Here is a 14,000-nt window from a genome sequence, read left to right on the forward strand (position 1 = left end):
TTTTTTAAAGTAGTTTTTTTTTTTCTTTTGGGATAGGGTCTTTCTCTGTCACTCAGCCTGGAGTGCAGTGGTGCGATCATGGCTCACTGTAGCCTCGACATCCTGGGCTCAGGTGGTCCTCTTGCCTCGGCCTTCTGAGTACTGGCTGGGACCACGGGTGCACACCACCACACATGGCTAATTAAAAAAAAATTGTAGAGACAGGGTCTCCCTATGTTGCCCAGGCTGGTCTTGAACTCCTGGGCTCAAGTGATCCTCCTCCCTCCGCCTCCCAAAGTGCTGGAATTGCAAGCATGAGCCACCATGCCCAGCCTGAGATTTTATTTTCCATTCATCTTTTGACTCATCTCAGAATTGACCAGATTCAGCCACTCTTACAAGAAAGCTCAGGATCCAGTAAACAGTTAATTCTCTATTTTTATTATTATTTTTAAGACAGGGTCTTGCTTTGTCGCCTAGGCTGGAGTGTAGTGCTGTGATCTCAGCTCACTGCAACCTGCATTTCCTGAGCTCAAGTGATCCTCCCACTCAGCCTCCTGAGTAGCTGGGACTAGAGGCGTGTGCCACCACGCTTGGCTAATTTTTGAAAAAAATTTTTTTTGTAGAGATGGGGTCTCACTATATTGCCCAGGCTGGTCTTGAACTCCTGGGCTCAAGCAATCCTCCCACCGTGGCCTCTCAAAGTGTTGGGATTGCAGGTGTGAGCCACCATGCCCCCAACCAACAGTGAATTCCTATTCACTTGTTTGTGTTATTGATTCCTTCAACTTCCCTGAGGCCCATAGTGAGCCAAAAACCCACACCCATCCCCCTTCTTTCTCTTTGCATGGAATTCTGGCTCCCTTCAGGGAGTAAGTGCCACACCTGGAAGAGCCCTCCCTCCCCATGCAGCTTCTGAGAGCAGGTGCAGAGTTAGTCCTTGGAGAGCCGTGCAGATAACTTGTGTTTGTAATGACTCAGCCAAGATGTTTGTCCCGAGCCCAGTGATTCAATCCAAGTCCAATCCAATCGTGGTCTTCAGCAGAAAAGAAATGACATGTTAGTGAAATTTAGTTGCGGCATATGCCACACCAAATTGCCTGGTTCCAGTTGCTTCTAGTGCAACCCCCTTCCGTGTGATGATCTGTCAATCCTGCTGGGTTTGTATCAACTCAACTCAGAAAACTCCTCTGACAAGGCCATGTAGCCATGCTGTGAGCTCTGGGACATGATTGTAGGGGCTAGCACCATGTTTCCTGACTACTACCTTTCTCTTTCTAAGAAGAAATGCTTCCAGGCCAACTTTTTTTTTCCCCCACCAGGAGTTGAAAGAGAAAAAGCACGTGTCAATTTTTAGAATGATTTCTTTTTTTTTTTTTTTTTTTTTTGAGATGGAGTTTCGCCCTTGTTTCCCAGGCTGGAGTGCACTGGTGCGATCTTGGCTTACCGCAACCTCTGCCTCCTGGGTTCAAGCGATTCTCCTGCCTCAGCCTCCCGTGTAGCTGGGATTACAGGCATGCGCCACCACGCCCGGCTAATTTTGTATTTCTAGTAGAGACGGGGTTTTTTTCCATATTGGTCAGGCTGGTCTCGAACTCCTGACCTCAGGTGATCCGCCTGCCTCGGCCTCCCAAAGTGCTGGGATTACAGGCATAAGCCACCGCGCCCGACCAGCATGATATCTTATGAACAATGGAAAAAAGCAGAGATCATGATAATAGAGTTAGATGGAGTCATAACTGAAACATTCAAGAAGAGATCCTTTACTAGATGGAAGTCTCTAGTGATGTGCCACAGGGCTCTGTCTTTGCATCTGTTTGGATAACGTTTTCATCAATCACTTGGATAAAGATAAAGCACATTTATCAAGTTTTGCACGTGACACAAAATTAGGAAAGACTGAATAATAAAACCAGAATACAAATATGTTGCAATAAGCTGTAATAAAGATCCCAAACCAAGAATTTACTTTAATAGATGTAAATGTATTCGTGCTGTCAAAGTAAATTACATAAATACAAATTGGAAAGACTTGGTTTGACAGTAGTTTTTATGAAAAAGACTTGGTAGTTTGAGGTGTCTAGAAAACTGAGAAGGACCAGTGATGAGACAACAGGCAGAAAGTCAAAGCAATCGTAGGCAGCACTGACACATTTGTGAAGTCCAAGTCAAGGCATGTGCTGTTCCCCTGAGGTACCACATCACAGCATAAAATCCACATCTTTGCAGCTCACTCTAATGGAGGAGGAGCTTCTAACAGAGAAGCTATTTTTGGAATTTCATGACATGCAGAATGGCTGATGGGACTGGAGCTAGTTAATCCGGAGAGGAGGAGATGTTGCAGGGGCATGATCATCACCATCACTAACATTTACTGTGCGCTTACTCCGTGCCAGGCTCTGTTTGAAGTGCTTTATTTATTTGTTTGTTTGTTTGTTTATTTTTGAGATGGAGTTTCGCTCTTGTCACTCAGGCTGGAGCGCAGTGTCGCGATCTTGGCTCACTGCAACCTCTGCCTCTCGGGTTCAAGCAATTCTCCTGCCTCAGCCTCTTGAGTAGCTGGGATTACGGGTGCCCGCCACCACGCCTGGCTAATTCTTGTATTTTAGTAGAGACGGGGTTTTACCATATTGGCCAGGCTGGTCTCGAACTCCTGACCTCAGGTGATCCGCCTGCCTCGGCCTCCTGAAGTGCTGGGATTACAGGCATGCGCCACCACGCCTGGCTAATTTTGTATTTTTAGTAGAGATGGGGTTTTTTCCATATTGGTCAGGCTGGTCTTGAACTCCTGACCTCAGGTGATCTGCCCACCCCGGCCTCCCAAAGTGCTGGGATTACAGGCGTGAGCCACCGTGCCTGGCTGGGGTTATTACTATTGTTATCCCTTTTTTATTTAACACCTGCAGACACTGAAGCACCCAGGGGCTAGGTAACACCGAAGGCAACACAGCTGTCAAGTGATTGACTGGGAGCCAGGGTGGGGTGGGGTGCCTCCAGATTTCTTATCCATAACTCCCTGCTGCCTCCCAACTGTCTTTAATAACGATTGCCTAACAGCTGGCTCTGTGGTTAGAAATTTTAGGCAAGCAGATTCCAGAAGAGCTTCCTGCAAAATAGCAGGTCCTCTCTTGGCTGGTGATGTTTAAGCTCAATGAACTAATCAGTTCAATGCTATTCAAATAGCATGCGCTCCATTCCTAAGGCAACTTGCATTCTAAAGCAAAGTTATGAAGCAGAGAATTGTCTTGTAACACACAACTACCAATGACATCCAATAATAACACTTATTAAAAGGTGAGGACACATCCTCCAGCTCTGCTGGGGACAATGTGGGGAATTCTGTCTGGAGCAAGGCCTTCGATAAGCTTGAGGCAGCTTGTAACTCTTAGGGTTTAGACGTTCACTGGCTGAGTTGTTATTCCTCATATTTGAATCTAAGAGCCATGGAGAGTTCTTAGATTGTTAGTTTTCCTGGACAGTTTTCTTTCCCTATACCTCCAACCCAAACACTTCCTTTGCCCTTCAGGTGAAAATGGAAATGCTCTTCACTCTTGGGAGGGGCCCTCACCTTTTAGTAAGTGTTATGATTGGGTGTCAATTAAAATTAAGGGGGCTGTGTGTTGCAGGACTACTCCCTTGTTCAGAGCCTTGCTTTAGAATGGGAGCTGCCACGGGAACAGAGCTCATGCTATGTTAATATGACTTTATTGCGGACACGGTGATGATCTAAAATCCTTTGCAAAGGCACTTGAATTTTGTAAACACCACTGTGTTCTCCCACCCCAGATACATGTAGTCAATGTCTGAACTATTGCTTGATTTCGTTCTTCAGACAAAAACTACTGTCTTTTTAAGAAAAAAACAAAAAAACAAAAAACAAAAAACGACTCCACGTTGTCTTTGAGGGTGATTAATTGCATAAGAAAGAACCCCATGATTCGTGTTACTCAGCAGAATCAAAAAGGCTTGTGCGTTGTACTTGGGTAGCACGAGTTTAGTCATCTGAATCACAAACCCATGACCTCTGGATACTTGGGAGCCAGAATGAGGGCCCAAGGGAGCATCTGACTGTACTGAATTAGAGGGAGGCAGAGGAAGGGGTGGGGTGCCAGGGCTTCCTTGGGAAGAAAGCGTCAGAGTGAGGGTGAGGGGATGGGGAGTGAGAGCCGATAAGTAGGAGGAAGAGTTGTAAAATCGGAGGCCTGGCAAAGTAATGAAGATAAAAGAATGTTACACTAAAGTTAAAATTAAGGACTTAAGAATCAGGAATTTGGCCGGGTGCAGTGGCTCATACCTGTAATGCCAGCACTGTGGGAGGCCGAGGCGGGCAGATCACGAGGTCAGGAGTTCGAGACCAACCTGACCAACATGGTGAAACCTTGTCTCTATTAAAAATACAAAAAATTAGCCAGGCATGGTGGCATGCGCCTGGAATCCCAGCTACTCAGGAGGCTCAGGCAGGAGAATCACTTGAACCAGGGAGGCGGAGGTTGCAGTGAGCTGAGATCATGCCATTGCACTCCATCCAGCCTGGGTGACAGAGCAAGACTCCATCTCAAAAAAAAAAAAAAAAAAAAAAAAGAGAATCAGGAATTCAGGAAAATATTAAGTTACAATTCTCAAAGGGTCAGACCTGTGTGTGAAATTGGGCAGATGGGTTTGACCTCATCATAGAACGTCCTTCCAGTTTTTCCTCTACGTTTCTAGAACGCCCTGGCTTCATGAAAGACGGGGGACAAGGTGAGGAGGAGCAGCCTGCTAAATGCACAGAACCCGGCATGCTCAGAGATGGTTCTTTTGATTATGTTGGCCGTCCCCTCCCCGCCCCCAAGGCCCTGGCTAGGTCCTCTGTCCTTTCCTTTCTCTGACAAACCTGGTGGCAGTGCCAGAAACAATGAATTGATGAATTAGTACCTGTATATTTTTCCCAGATCATCAGGGCTACAGTCTGCATGCATGGGTGTTGCATTTAACTTTAAAAGAAAACTAGAAAGAAAAATGGCTGTTTATATATTCTGCATAACGGAGAGGTTTCCTTCCTTCCTTCCCTCCTTCCCTCCCTCCCTCCTTCCTTCTTTTCTTCTCTTCTCTTCTCTTTTCTTTTCTTTCTTGACGGAGTCTCGCTTTGTTGCCCAGGCTGGAGTGCAGTGGCACGATCTGGGCTCACTGCAAGCTCCACCTCCTGGGTTCACACCATTCTCCCGCCTCAGCCTCCCAAGTAGCTGGGACTACAGGCACCTGCCACCACGCCTGGCTAACTTTTGGTACTTTTAGTACAGATGGGGTTTCACCGCATTAGCCAGCTTGGTCTCAGTCTCCTGACCTTGTGATCCGCCCGCCTCGGCCTCCCAAAGTGCTGGGATTACAGGCATGAGCCACCTTGCCCAGCCTCTCTTCTCTTTCTTTTCTTTCTCTCTTTCTTTCTCTCTCTTTCTCTCTTTCTCTTTCTTTTCTTTTCTTTCCTTCCTTCCTTCCTTCCTTCTCTTTCTTTCTTTCTTTCTTTCTTTTCTTTCTTGTCTTGCCCTGTCACCCAGGCTGGCCAATCTACCTGCCCTAGGCTTCTGAGTAACTTGGACTACAGGTGTGCACCATCACACCTAGCTTTTTTTGATTTTTTATAGAGATGGCGGGGGGGCTCTCTCTATGTTGCCCAGGCTGGTCTTGAACTCCCAAGCTCAAGCAATCCTCCTGCCTTGGCCTCCCAAAGTGCTGAGATTACAGGTGTCAGTCACCATGCCTGGCTGTGGAGAAGCTTTCATGCTCCCCAGACATCTTCTTCAGTGGTCTGTGAGAATCTCAGAAATTCCTGGTATGTGTGGGGTACCGGCTGGTGGCTGTGTGTACAGACACACCCACACATCCACCCACATCCATGTCCACTCCTGTATACACCAATTGGCCGTAAGCCTAAGGTATGGAGAGTCATTTCTACACGTGAGATGAAACCAGTGCCCTTGCCTCCTATCACCGTATGTGTATGTGCACACTGTCATGCCAAATAAAACACATTTCCATTCAAGGCAGTAGCAAAACAGGGTTGCCGATTGTGTGGCTGAAAAGCAGTGCATGTCACCAACTGTCCCTAACTCACGGTGAGTGATCCATCCCTGTGACCTTGATTTTCACGATCTTTCATTTTTATTTACCTTTTATCTTTTGTAGAGATGGGTTCTCACTAAGTTGCCCAGGCTGATCTTGAACTCCTGGGCTCGAGCAGTCATCCCTCCTCGGCCTCCCAAGTAGCTGGGACTACAAGCTGGCCCAGATATAAGCAGGCAGTTTTTTATTTTTTTTTATTATTATTTTTTGAAACGAACTCTCTGTTGCCCAGGCTGGAGTGCAGTGGCGCGATCTCAGCTCACTGCAACCTCCACCTCCCAGGTTCAAGAGATTCTCTTGCCTCAGCCTCCCGAGTAGCTGGGATTACAGCTACTCAGCTGTACACCATGCCCGGCTAATTTTGTATTTTTAGTAGAGACGGGGTTTCACTATGTTGGCCAGGCTGATCTCCAACTCTTGATCTGCTCACTTCAGCCTCCCAAAGTGCTGGGATTACAGGCGTGAGCCACCGTGCCCGGCTAGAGCAGGCAGTTTAATGCTGGGCTCCCATAGTGGTAAGTCTTCAGGGTACTGAAATTTCGAATTTAGATTTATTTGTTGGTTTGTGTGTTTTTCTCTATTATATAGGCTTTAGAAGGACAGAAATTTGTTCTGTTTTTCTCAGTATTCCCTGAGCCTAGGACAGTGCCTGTACACACGGGTAAAATGAATAAACATTTTGGGAGAAGGGTATTTTTTTTTTCTTTTGTCACAGGCTAATTAGAATGATGTCCTTTCACTCAGAGAACACAGCTCTGAGGTTCCTCTCTTGCCTATTCTGGTGTCTTGAATGCCAATTTGTCTTCAAATAATTTTGATGAATTTCAGCTGATCAACCATCAGATTTTTGTGTGTGTTTCCATATAAGAACACTTAAATCCAGTGTGATAAAAGCAACTTACAAGCCCGAGGCTTGGAAGAAAGGAAAGGAATTTTTTACTTCTTGGGCTGAATACATTTCATCACATCCCAATTTATTTCCCTGAGGCTTTTCTTTGTCAAGCTTGGGAAAGTGCTGTTTCCTAGGAGAACCACACAAGAACAAACTTTAAATATGAGAAAAGAGAAAAGCACGCCCCAAAGCAAAACAAAACAAAAAAACCCCCAAAAAACAATAAGAGAAGCATTTTAGATGGATTTTCTCCAAAGATCGATTGCATTGTGTTCCAAACGCATTTCTTTTCTTTCTTTTTAAAATTTTTTTTGAGATGAAGTTTCACTCTGTTACGCAGGCTGAGTGCAGTGGCATGATCTTGGCTGACTGCAACTTCCACCTCCTGGGTTCAAGTGATTCTCCCGCCTCAGCTTTTCAAGTAGCTTCAGGTGCCCACCACCATGCCTGGCTAATTTTGTATTTTTAGTAGAGATGGGGTTTCACCACGTTGGCTAGGCTGGTCTCAAACTCCTGACCTCAAGTGATCCACCCGCCTCAGCCTCCCAAAGTGCTGGGATTACAGGCGTGAGTCACTGTGCCCAGCGTAAAGTGCATTTCTTTTCTAAACTGACTTGAACCAAAATGGATGAACAAGGACCGAAGGGTTCATCTGAAGAGATGATATACACCAAACTGGAAACAGATGAGAATGCCAGCAAATAGGCTCAGGAGGAATTTATCTTCTTGAATTTTCAGGCATAAGCTGCTTTCGACAATGTTTTCTCTTACAAAAACAGGGTGAGCGTGTTCTGGATGGAGGCTGGGTGGGAACCCCAGGTCAGAGCAGATGTGGAACTGGGGCATGGGGAAGACTATACCCCAAAGAGGTGGGGGTGGGGAAGAAGATGAAAAGTGAAAGGCGAATGTTCCCAGGGGCAGGAATTCATAAACTTTCCCCATTGATTCTGCCCTCTCAAGCCAATCACTTTCTGCCTTTTTGGACCAAATTGGGAAAGCCTGGACAGTCTGCTACAAACCAGACCAGAGCCTTTTCTTGTCAACAGAGCAGCGCTTCCTAAACTTATACTGCGTTAAAAATCACATGGGAATTTGTTTAAAATGCAGTGTCTGGAGCCTCCTAGAGGTTCTGATTTAGTTGGTCTGAGTCAGGGTCCAAGAATTTGTATCCGGAGCAAGTATCCCGGCGATTCTTCTGCTTGGACAGGGTTGGGACAAGGCGTCGGCCAGTCATCCACATTGTCTTTTTGCAGATCCACTAATCTTCCATGCAGGCTCCAACAACTCCTTCCCGGCCTGGGAACCCAAATCCGCAGGAAGAATCTCGGGGTGTTGTCTTGGCTTATTCATTCAGAGCTGTCGTGTGTGGTTCTGCAAACAGTACTCAGATTCGTTCCCTCTCCCCGTAGGGATCTTGCTGGAGATGCCCAGGGTTAACAGTGGAACTCCATATGGAGACAGAGGCATGGGGGGAGCTTCGCTGGAGATGGGACAGCCTGCTCCACCGCGAAGCCTACTGAGGCTCTCTTCTTACGTACCCCGCGCAATCTCATCTCCCTGAACAACTTCCACCTCCACCTTTCAGCTCATTCCCTAATGTCTGCTTCTGTTGGAACTCCACAATCTCATCTTTATCTGCCTAGGTGTGTTACAGTAGGTAGCTGTCAGGTATGAGCAGGGCAGGAGAGGGTCCGTTCCAATACCAGGAACCTCAGGTGACCATCAGGTGATGGTCAGGCGGCTGTTAGTCTGTCGCTCTAAAATAATAATTGGTCGCAGCCGGTGCTAGGGAAAGACAGGCTCCCAGTAGATAGAAAACACCTGAAACGGGTGATAAGCAGCTTCCCAATAAGATCTTAGCAGTTGGTCGAGTGGACTCAAGCATGAGCACTAACAGGCAGAATGCCAGAGTTTAACTGGTATATGACCTTCTAGGGACATTCGACTGATAAGGGAAGAACGCCTCACGTGAGCATGTGTACAACTCCTGCATGCGTACAAACACACTGCGCATGCTCCCCTCCCAGGCACTGGCAGGCCACACACTGCGCATGCTCCCCTCCCAGGTGCTGGCAGGCCACACACTGCGCATGCTCCCCTCCCAGGTGCTTGCAGGCCACACACTGCGCATGCTCTCCTCCCAGGTGCTGGCAGGCCACTGCGCAAGTGTGGACAGCCTACACCAAGGGAAGAGTCAGGGGAGAAGGAACACAAGACTCCGGAAGCATGCCAGCGTATAAAACCGTAAGTCAAAGGTCAGACTGTCCAGTGGGTGATCTCTCAAGTCGCCCGCTTGGCCTCTTCCAAGTGTACTTTACTTCCTTTCATTCCTGCTCTAAAACTTTTTAATAAACTTTCATTCCTGCTCTAATACTTGCCTCAGTCACTCCTGCCTTACCACAATATTTTTAAAAACAAAATCAATACCAAAAAGCCCATGATAAACAACATATCAAAATTTTATAAAAGCAGGCTGTTTGGTTTGTTTTACGACCTTGCGTTACTGCAAGAGAGGAGCCGTTTCCAATCAGGCTTTGGATCCTGGGCTTATGTGGCTGCTGTGTCCCTGCCATGGATCTGTGAGGGTTGACAATGGGGTACAAACAAATTGGGCAATGAAGGGCTTTATATATATATACATATATATATATGTGTGTATATATATACACATATATATGTATATATACATATATGTATATATGTATATGTATATATGTGTATATATACATATATGTATATATACATATATGTATACATGTATACATGTATATATGTATATATACGTATACATGTATATATGTATATACACATATATGTATATATATACACATATATGTATATATACACATATATGTATATACACATATGTATGTATATACATATATGTATATATGTATATATACATATATGTATATATGTGTATATACATATATGTGTATATACATATATGTATATACACATATATGTATATACGTATATACACATATATGTATGTATATATGTATATATACATATATACATACACACACACACACACACACATATATATAGTTTGTTTGTATTTTGAGAGGGAAGAAAGAGAGATGAAAGAAAGGGAGGGCTTAAAAAATTTTTTTTTGAGACAGCATCTTGCTCTGTTGCCCAGGCTAGTGCAGTGGCACCATCATGGCCCACTGTTGCCTCAACCTCTCAAGCCCCATCAATTCTCCCACCTCAGCCTCCCGAGTAGTTGGAACTATGGGTGTGTGCCACCATTCTTGGGTACTTTCTAAAAAATTTATTAAAATATTTGAGACAGGGTCTTGCTTTGTTGCCAGGCTGGAGTGCAGCGGTGCAATCACAGCTCCCTGCAGTCTTAACCTCCTGGGCTCAAGCAGTCCTCCTGCCTCAGCTGCGTGAGTAGCTGGGTTCACAGGTACGTGCCACCACGGCCAGCTAATTTTTTTGATTTTTAGTAGAGATGGTGCCTTGCTATGTTGCCCAGGCTGATCTCGAACTCCTGGATTCAAGCAATCCTTCCGTCTTAACGTCCTAAAGTGCTGGGATTTCAGGCATGAGCCACCATGCCCAGCCTCTTGGATATTTTTATTAGATTTTTTTTTTTTTTTTTTGTAGAGATGGGGGTCTTGCTGTGTTGCCCAGGCTGGTCTTGAACTCCTGGGCTCAAGTCATCCTGCCTTGGCCTCCAAAAGTGTTTGGATTACAAGTGTGAACCACTGTACCTGGCCTTTTTACTTTTGTTTTTGTTTTAAAAGAGAGAAGAAAGGGAGATGGGGGGAAGGAGGCTTTATATATATATATATATATATATATATATATATATATATATAAAATTATATATATATGTATAATTTCTTATTTTTATTTTTTTGAGATGGAGTCTTGCTCTGTTGCCCAGGCTTGAATGCAATGGTGTGATCTTGGCTCACTGCAACCTCTGCCTCCCAGGTTTAAGCAATTCTCCTGCCTCAGCCTCCCTAGTATCTGGGATTACAGGTGTATGCCACCACGCCTGACTAATTTTTTTGTATTTTTAGTGGAGATGGGGTTTCACCACATTGACCCAGCTGGTCTCAAACTTCTGACCTCAAGTGATCCACCTGCCTCCGCCTCCCAAAGTGCTGGGATTATAGGCGTGAGCCATCGTGCCCGGCTGAGGCTTAATTTTTTGATTGGAGACTTTTAAATGACGTTTTTCCACTTGGTTCAAAGCATGGGAAGATATTTTGATAAACGCATATAGGGACACACACGTTTCCTTCTGTCTCGGGCTCCAAGAGGGCCTAGCACAGCAGTGCTCACTGATGATCAGGACTCTCCTTCCAGTGCTCTTCACACACAGACCATGTCTAGATTCCTCCTTTCGGGATGGAAGCCCTGTGGGGGCAGAGCCAACCTCTCCTGTTGCTTCTCTCTTTGTCTATCTCTGCTCCAGCATAAGGAGGGCTTGCAGCTCGCTGAATGAGCCTTGGTTTTCCTTGCAGCCTCACCTTCAGACAGACTTTTCTGACCTGCATACCTGGTCCAATGCTGTCAGTTGACTAGTTTGGGTTTTTTGTACTGCTCAAAGGCACCCAGCTGAGATGGTTGGGGTGGGGTTGGAATCCAGTCTCACCGCTGGCCAAGCCCTGGATGCTGGCCTGAGGTCACATCCTTTGGGGTGGGGGCACATTTTCAAATTCATCCACTCAGAGGGGGCACATGTTTCTAACTCACACACAGTCTCCCTGTGTGTGGCTGTTCTGAGCACCATTCCCAACATCATCTGCTCAGGGAATTTCTACCCCCCACCAACCCCGTGTAAGACAGAGCTTGAGCTTTTGACCTCCTCTGTGAAGTCTATTTTGCTCTCAGTCTCTTAGACAGAATTGCTTTTTGTCTGGGAGACAGAAGTTTCTAAGTGCTTACTCTTGAGTTCTATACTTATTTTGTGGCAGACTAGTGACAAACCATCAGCCGACCAGGCCCAGGTCTGGAGGCCACACTTCGAGGGCTCCACCTTAGACCAGCCCTCTGCTGCACACAGGGTGACCTTCTACGTGTTTTTATGATGGAAGCAAGCTATCTCTGTGAATTGTAATTATGTGGACAAGCACGGAGCCACATGGCTGGCAGAGCAGTCTGGCATGCATCAGTCAAGAGCAGGGCAGTTCTTCTTTGATCTAAGAATGTCTTTGAAGAACACTAGAATAACAGATGGTAAAGTAAAATGTTCAGACAAGTAACTCCTTGCTTTATCTCAGGATACCAAACAACTGGTTCAGTGGCTATGTCAGTCAGGATGGGCTGGGTTAGCTGACATAACAAATAGCCCCAAGTCTCAGTGGCATAAAGCAACAAAGCTTTATTTCTTGCACACGCTGCATGTTCATCATGGAACCCAGATGAATGCAGCAGTTGCTATGTGGAATATTGCTTACCACCATGGGAGGAAGGAAAAAGCCCACAAGGGTCTTGCATCAACAATTAATTGCTTGGGACTTGGAAGTGACATCATTTCTGCTTTCAACTTGTAAGGCAGAATTAGTGTCATCATCCCCCACAACCTCAAAAGGTGCAAAAGTGCAAACTGGCAGTGTACCCAGAAGACAAGAGAGTTTGGAAATATTTGGAAAACAGCACTTATGACTACCACAGTGGCACGTTCCATAAAGTTGACAGATTTTCCTAATTTTCTAAATAACCACCCCTAGTAGTTGTTTTGGTGTCTAGAAAAATGAGTTGTCAACAGCAGGACACAGCAGTAACAACTGCAGTTAAAAACCGAAAGCACAGTCTTTTTTGAATATCATGCAGTGACATCTCTGCCAGTAGTAAAGATTCTCATGGGGTATGTGTCTGTTTTATGTTATAGAGGTGGCTCAGATTATGCTGTAAAAAGCAGCAGAGTGATAGTGGCCCAAATGCAGTTTATTAGGTGAGAGTCTTAGCATCTTAGTAAAATATATATTATAAAATATATGTATGTCTCTCTCTGTGTGTGTGTGTGTGTGTGTGTGTGTGTGTGTGTGTGTATGTGTATTTCATAATTGAAAAGCATTGGCTAATCCATCCAATGGATCAGATGAGATGGTGGATGTGAAAATTATTTGTAAATTGTAAAGAGCTATAAAATAGAAAGCAAAGCACTATTTTAAAAAATTGTTGTTACCCTAAAAGATCAGGCATCTCATCATAGGGTCATCATTGGACACTTGTGATCTAAGATCTTATTCTGCTTTAGGTATATACTCATTTCTTTTCATTTGCTTTTAAAACAAAACTCTAATTATAGCAGGACTATAGCGAACATCCTTTTTTTTTTTTTTTTTCTTTGAGACAGTCTTGCTTTTTTGCCCAGGCTGGAGTATAGTGGCATGATCTTGGCTCACTGCAACCTCTGTCCCCTGGGTTCAAGCAATTCTTCTGCCTCAGCCTCCCAAGTAGCTGGGATTACAGGCTCCCGCCACCATGCCTAGCTAAGTTTGTATTTTTAGTAGAGACGGGGGTTTTGCCATGTTTGCCAGGCTGGTCTCAAACTCCTGACCTCAGGCGATCCACCCTCCTCGACCTCCCAAAGTGCTAGGATTACATGTGTGAGCCACCACGCCTGGCCCGCAAACATTCTTTTAATCTGACCAGCTATATATACTCAAAACAAAACTGAAAAACTCAGTTTTTCTGGAGATAAATTGCCGTGTTATTAATACCACTGAATTAAACATTGAGAATTTTTTTTTGTTTGTTTTTGAGATGGAGTCTCACTCTGCCGCCCAGGCTGGAGCACAGTGGCATGATCTCGGCTCACTGCAACCTCTGCCCCACCGAGTTCAAGCGATTCTCCTGCCTCAGCCTCCCGAGTAGTTGGGATTATAGGTGCCTGCCACCGCACCTGGCTAATTTTTGTATATTTAGTAAAGACAGGGTTTCACCATCTTGGCCAGGCTGGTCTTGAACTCCTGATCTCATGATCCACCTGCCTCGGCCTCCCAAAGTGTTGGGATTACAGGCGTGAGCCACCACGTCCGGCCAAACATTGAGAAATTTAAAA

Source organism: Pan troglodytes, chromosome 10 (genome assembly GCF_028858775.2).
Source record: "Pan troglodytes isolate AG18354 chromosome 10, NHGRI_mPanTro3-v2.0_pri, whole genome shotgun sequence".
NCBI classification, from domain to species: domain Eukaryota; kingdom Metazoa; phylum Chordata; class Mammalia; order Primates; family Hominidae; genus Pan; species Pan troglodytes.